At 41.0% G+C, this 7,195-nt stretch overlaps 1 pseudogene; it reads left to right on the top strand.

Moving 5' to 3' along the window:
- The first annotated feature begins 4,197 nt into the window (after positions 1 to 4,197).
- Positions 4,198 to 4,810, top strand: LOC105465174 (dihydrofolate reductase pseudogene; annotated as a pseudogene).
- The last annotated feature ends 2,385 nt before the right edge of the window (positions 4,811 to 7,195 follow it).

Genomic DNA, 7,195 nt, shown 5'->3' on the forward strand with positions numbered 1-7,195 from the left:
CAATGTCAGGTTACATTTCACTGATTCTTATTCCATACTGACTCTGCATTTGAAAGATGCGATGGCAGAAAGAGGTATACAGGGAGTTATATTTCTAATCATTAATTTGTAACACTAACGTCTGGGGGACTAGTCAAGCTTTGAGTATAGTCAATTTACTATTTCAATTAGGGGGGCAAGAAAAGTGCAAAGTAATAAATCCACAGTGCATACATATGGCTAACGTGAATTTTCACAACTGGACATTGGTCAGCCTACAGCACACCTCCAGGTACAGCCAAAAAACACATCAGCAAATGTGGTATACTGCACATTTCCAAATAGCAAACCTTTCCAAATAAACACTGCTAAATTAAAGCAGCTTTGCACTGTTCAATAAAACAGCCCATAGTATCTTGGGCTGACATGTTGTAGTATGAGACTAACACTTAGTGTTACTTTTCTTCTTCCTGTTTCTCCTTCCTGTTTCTCCTTCCCAAGGTCTCTTTTTCCCAGCTACAATGCTTTGTGGTACACATATACCTTGATTATTATTTTTCTCCAGTTAAGGATTAATCTCCTCTGATGCACTTACCAACCTTTTCATGGTTAGTGACTGGACCATGGGTTTGTTTGTTTGTTTGTTGGTGGGTTTTATTTTTGACCTACCTTTTGTACAGTGGCAGTTCCTACATCCTGTTTGGGAAACGTGATGTCTTTGTCTTAAGCAATGAGGTCTTCCCCTAGAATTTTGCTCATTGCCTTTTCAACCACTTGGGAACCTATTTCTACAAATAGTTGTATTCTAGGCATTTCATTAGCAAAACTTGAATAAAGTAGCCTATTTGTTTTTAGCCCTTTCTGAGTCTTACTGTATTCTCCTGAGGAAAATAGGGCAGGGATCATTTTCCTGTCATTTCAGTGCGAGAAAAGCTATACCAAGAGAAGTCGAGCAACTGGAACCACATCCCACAACTTTAGCTAGCACAAGAGCCTCTACAAGCATCCAGGACTCACATGTGGCACTTGAGGGATCTTTCCACTGCGCTGTTTGGGTGTGAGGACTGGATGGCATAGATCACCTGCTTATTGGGGTCCTCAATGAATGTGCAACCACAGCCAGAGAATGGCTGCCCTGCCAAAGTCCTAATTCAATCCCAGTGTGCGTAGCAGTGAACAAACATGGAGTCCCTAGCATGTGCCAAAGGCCATGCTCTTTGCCATTCAGAACATTACTGCAAAATAAGAAAAGTCTGCCTTGCCTCTGAAATTGCTACCTTTGAATATGCATCCATCTTGGCTTTCTAAGTACTTTTTGTTTTGTTTTGTTTTGCTGTACAATCTGCTGTCTCTCCTTTTGTTTAATTGCATTCAGTTTTACAATTTCTCCCAGGAAAAGCAGCTAATTATAATATATTTTAGCACAGAGAGAGGCAGGTGTTAGATAAGATGTAAGAGTCCTAATTTTAGTCTTGATAATTCATGCAGTTTAGCTGGATCTCAATGTAAAGTCATCAGCCTGGGTGTGTGATCTCATCATTTCAGGCTTTCTGAAATTTGCATGGGATCATGTGACTACAGATTTGCACTTTGAGCTTGTAAATGACAAAGTGATGGCAATAATTGAAATGGTTGAGTTGTAATCTTGTGTCCAAGGAAATATGGTCCAATGGTAAATCCAAATAAATTGAACATGGGAAGTGCATTTGGATAAGATCTTTTGGATAAGCAGCCAGACTCCTTGGGGTTGAACCCTGTCTGTACATTTACTATCTGTGTGACCTTGAGCAAGTCATTTAACCTCTCTGTGCTTCTGTTTCTTTATCTAAAAATTTAGGATAGGCCGGGCGTGGTGGCTCACGCCTGTAATCCCAGCACTTTGGGAGGCTGAGGCGGGCGGATCACGAGGTCAGGAGATCAAGAACATCCTGGATAACACGGTGAAACCCCGTCTCTACTAAATATACAAAAAATTAGCCGGGCATGGTGGTGGGCACTTATAGTCCCAGCTACTTGGGAGGCTGAGGCAGGAGAATGGCATGAACCCAGGAGGCAGAGCTTGCAGTGAGCCGAGATCGTGCCACTGCACTCCAGCCTGGGCAACACAGCCAGACTCCATCTCAAAAAAAAAAAAAAAAAAAGGATAGTGTCAGTATATATCTGTAGGTCATTGTGGGGATTAAATGAGGTAAGTTATATAGAACTCATCACAATATCTGTGATAGCTAGGTATCCATATTCTTATTTTCAGGGATTAATTGTATTGCAAAAGCCTAAGATTTTTGGAACAACAGCAACAGCAGCAAAGGCAGAAATTACAGAAATATCCAGAAGCAAATTCTCCTCTAACAAATATTGGCATTTCAGAACATATCTGAAACAAATGTTTGCTTTTGAGATGAGTAGGTTCCCCAGTACTGAGATCATCTTCGTTTCCATGGACATGGCATTTACAGTCAAAATATCCAATTATATCCGTGGTAATACTCCTCTGGTTCTTCTGATGTGTTTGTGTGTGTCTCTGTGTGTGCTTGTGTGCATGTAGGACTTCCTTTCAGGTTCAGAGATAGTAGGGGGCAGTGTCATGTAGACCAAACAACCAAACGACTTACTGAATTTTTTTCATCCCTACTGGTTGTTTTAGGTAGGGACAGCTCTGGCCCAACTCTGTTGACTGTAGCTTCTGAGCTGTTCTCATAGGGCCTACAGGGGAGTTACTGATTGTTTTCCCAGGAATCTGCCAAGTGCGGTGGTGTATGATGGAACATGCCGCTTCCCTATCTCTGGAATCTGAGTATGAGTTGAGAACAATGATCATATCTGCTAATGAGTAATTAAAAACAATTTCAAGACTGCCTCTAACCTCTGCATTTGTGAACGCCACCCTTCCTTAAATGCTATACCGAGGTTCTTTGCTGAGGCTCAAAGTCTTCCATTCCTCTTTCTGACTCCAAATTCAATCAATCAAGTCTTCCTTTCTAGTAGTTCTCATATTTATTTTATTCACTCTCTCTTCACTTCCCTAGTTAAGATCCACATTGTCTTTCATTTGGACCATATAATGACCACCCATAGAGCTTTCCTGATTCTAATCTCTCTCCCTTGAAATCCCTAATCCAGCCTCCAAAGTGCCTCTAGAGTAATCTTTTTTAAATCACAAACTTTTTTCATGGTTCACCATTGCCCAGAGAATGAAAGCCAAGTTTCTTTGTATTGCACAAAAGGCTTTGCATGATTTAGTTCCTGACAGCATGGCCAGCCTCATCTCCCTCTTCTTGCTGCCTGCGTTCTAACTACACAAAGCTGTTTGAAGTTTTATATCGCTGTCTTCCCTTTTTCTCTCTCTGGTGTTTCATTCTTTAATGCTCTCCTAAATATTATTTCCTATGTACAAATCATCTTCCTTTTGTGACTCTTAGCATGCTTCTATTAATATTTTAAGATTTGCTCATGCCTGTAATCCCAGCACTTTGGGAGGCCAAGGTGGGTGGATCACAAGGTCAGGAGTTCAAGACCCTCCTGGCCAACATGGTGAAACCCCATCTCTATTAAAAACACAAAAATTGCTGCGTGCCTGTAATCCCAGCTACTCATGAGGCTGAGGCAGAAGAATTGCTTGAACCCAGGAGGCAGAGGTTGTAGTGAGCCGAGATCGCACCACTGCACTCCAGCCTGGCGACACAGCAAGACTCCATCTCAAAAAAAAAAAAAGATTCTGCTTAGGTTTACCTTTTCCTTGACTTCTACAGAAAAAAAAAAAAAATTGTCATTCCTTCCTCTGGGCTATTTTTGTACAGATACAAGTATGATTTGTACACTGTGTGGTGTTTGCTTGCTTGTTTTACATCTGTTTCCTTTACTGCATAGTACGTCTTTGACTGTGGGACCATTTCATTCATTTTTATTTCTACCATCATTATCATGGCCTTTAGGTACAAGGTAGATATCCAATGTGCATTGTGAACAGTTATTAATAGTTTTGTAGTAATTCAAAGATTCATCTAGACAACTATATATAACATTGGATAAGAATTGAAAGTTCTGGCTTGGGCAAATGAAGCATTTATTGAGAAACATGCCTTAAATTGAAATAGCTCTTCATCTGATGCCTTTGACGATGCAACCCAGGCAAATATTTGCTTACTATTCTCACAAATTCTATAACTCATCAAACTTAATTAAATGGTTAGAATCTGACAATTTCGCGCCAATCTTGACCGCGCGTTCTGTTTTAACGAGTGGGCTCGGAGGTGCTCCAGCTGCTGTCATGGTTCGTTCGCTAAACTGCATTGTCGCTGTGTCCCAGAACATGAGCATCGGCAAGAACGGGGACCTGCCCTGGCCGCTGCTCAGGAATGAATTCAGATATTTCCAGAGAATGACCACAAACTCTTCAGTAGAAGGTAAACAGAATCTGGTGATTATGGGTAAGAAGACTTGGTTCTCCATTCCTGAGAAGAATTGACCTTTAAAGGGTAGAATTAATTTAGTTCTCAGCAGAGAACTCAAGGAACCTCCACAAGGAGCTCATTTTCTTGCCAGAAGTCTGGATGATGCCTTAAAACTTACTGAACAACCAGAATTAGTAAATAAAGTAGACATGATTTGGATAGTTGGTGGCAGTTCTGTTTATAAGGAAGCCGTGAATCACCCAGGCCATCTTAAACTATTTGTGACAAGGATCATGCAAGACTTTGAAAGTGACACCTTTCTTCCAGAAGTTGATTTGGAGAAATATAAACTTCTACCAGAATACCTAGGTGTTCTCTCTGATGTCCAAGAGGAGAAAGGCATTAAGTACAGATTTGAAGTATATGAGAAGAATGATTAATATGAAGGTATTTTCTGGTTTAAATTGTTCCCCCTCTCTCTCAAAAAAGTATGTATTTTTACATTAGAAAAAACATATTTTGTTGACTTTAGATCTATAATTATTTCTAAGCCACTTGTTTTTATTCCCCACTTGACTCTATCAGACACCACTTATGAAACATTCTTGCTATAAATAAGTGCTTCTCCAAGACCCCGACTGAGTCCCCAGCACCTGCTACAGTGAGTTGCCTTTCCACACCCATCACATGTGACACTCTTGCCAGTCCTTGACATTGTCGGGCTTTTCAAATGTTGGTAATATTTATTAAAGATGAAGATCCACATACCCTTCAACTGAGCAGTTTCACTAGTGGAAATACCAAAAGCTTCCTACGTGTATATCCAGAGGTTTGTAGATAAATGTTGCAGCCTTGTTTGTAACAGTGAAAATTGAAAACAACCTGGAAGTCCAGGGATGGGAAAATGAGTATGTTTCTGTCTTAGATTGGGAAACCCAAAGTAGATTCCAAGACTGAAATTTCAGTGAAAGCAGTTTATTTGCTAGGTCATACCAGAAACCATCGGTTGAGGTATGGAAAAACTGAACTGAGAAGGTAAGAAAACCAGTTTAAAGTCAGTGAGCAGGTTCTCACTGGTAACAAGTTCCATACTGCTGAGATACAGGGAAATGGAGGGGAGAAAACTGGAGTATTGATTCCTCTCTCTCCTTGGTTGTCAGCTCCCTGTCCTGTGTGTGGGCAGAACGTACTCCAGCTGCTCTATAGTAAGTCCCAGGTGTTTGCAGTAAGAAGCTGCTGGCATGCACGGGAACAGCGAATGCCAAACACTTAAAGGAATTCCATGTTTAAATATGTAAGTGCTCCATATATACACACACACACACACACACACACACACATATATATATATATATATATATATATTTTTAGACAGTTTCGCTCTTGTTGCCCAGGCTGGAGTGCGGTGGTGCAATCTCAGCTCACTGCAACCTCCGCCTTCCCAAATTCAAGCAATTCTCCTGCCTCAGGCTCCCAAGTAGCTGGGACTAGGTGCATGCCACCATGCCCAGATAAATTTTTGTATTTTGTGTTTTTGGTAGAGATGGGATTTCATCATGTTGGTAAGGCTGGTCTCAAACTCCTGACCTCAAGTGATTCGCCCACCTCAGCTTCCCAAAGTGCTAGGATTATGGGCGTGAGCCACCACACCTGGCACATCTTCATTCTTTTTGTGTAGTAAAAAGAATAAAACCACACATGGTTTATTTGAAATATTCTATAATTTAAAAAAAATACAGAAGCAGGAAAACCAATTCTAAGTTCAAGTGAGGGATGATGGTTGCTTGAACCAAAGGGTTGCATGTAGTAAGAAATTGTGATTTAAGATATATTTTAAAGTTGTAAGTAGCAGGATATTCTGATGGAGTTTGACTTTGGTTTTGGGCCCACTGAGTTTGAGATGCCTTTGAGAAATGAAGGAAGTAGAGAGAGAATAAAAGAAAAACTAGCTGGGCACAGTGGCTCACACCTGTAATCCTAGCACTTTGGGAGGCCAAGGCAGATGGATCACTTGAGACCAGCTTGGGCAGCATGGTGGGGCCCCGTCTCTACAAAAAACACAAAAATTAGCTGGGCATTGTGGCGCACACCTGTATTCCCGTCTACTCAGGGAGCTGAGATGGGAGGATCAATTGAGCCCATGAGTCCAAGGCTGCAGTGAGTGGTAGTTGTGCCACTGCACTCCAGCCTGGGGGACAGAAGAGACCCTGTCTTGAAAAGGAATCTGAAAACAATGGAACCGTGCCTTCAGAATTCTAGAAAGTTATTTTCAACTGATAAATCTGTATTCACCCAAATAATCACGGGTGAAGGTAAAATACATTTTTAGACAAGCAAAGACTCAGGGGTTACCTCCATGTACCCTTTTTTGGGAAGCTATTGGAGAAAATACTCCAGAAAGTGAAGGAGTACACAAACCAGAGAATGACATAGATGCAGCAAATAGGATCCAACACAGGCAATATTCCAGCTATGGAGCTGACTTTAAAAAGAAACAGTAAAAATATTAATAGGTTAGCTGGGTGGAATGGCCCATGCCTGTAGTCCCAGCTACTCAGGAGGCTCAGCAAGAGGATGGCTTGAGCCCAAGAGTTCCAGACAAGCCTGGCTACCTTAGTGAGATCCCTTCCCTTAAAAATAATAAGTTATTGCCAAATTTGGGGCATTTGGAAAGAAGTTCATTGAAGATAAAGCAAAAGTAAAAAAATAAGGGGGAAGGGTTGGTTAGGCAATCATTAATTCTAGGGCAGAAAGAAGTACAGGATAGGAAGAGCATAATATGCTGTTTTTCTCAACAAGGAGCAATACATACACAGTCATAATGA

This window comes from Macaca nemestrina, chromosome 13 (assembly GCF_043159975.1).
Source record: "Macaca nemestrina isolate mMacNem1 chromosome 13, mMacNem.hap1, whole genome shotgun sequence".
NCBI lineage: Eukaryota > Metazoa > Chordata > Mammalia > Primates > Cercopithecidae > Macaca > Macaca nemestrina.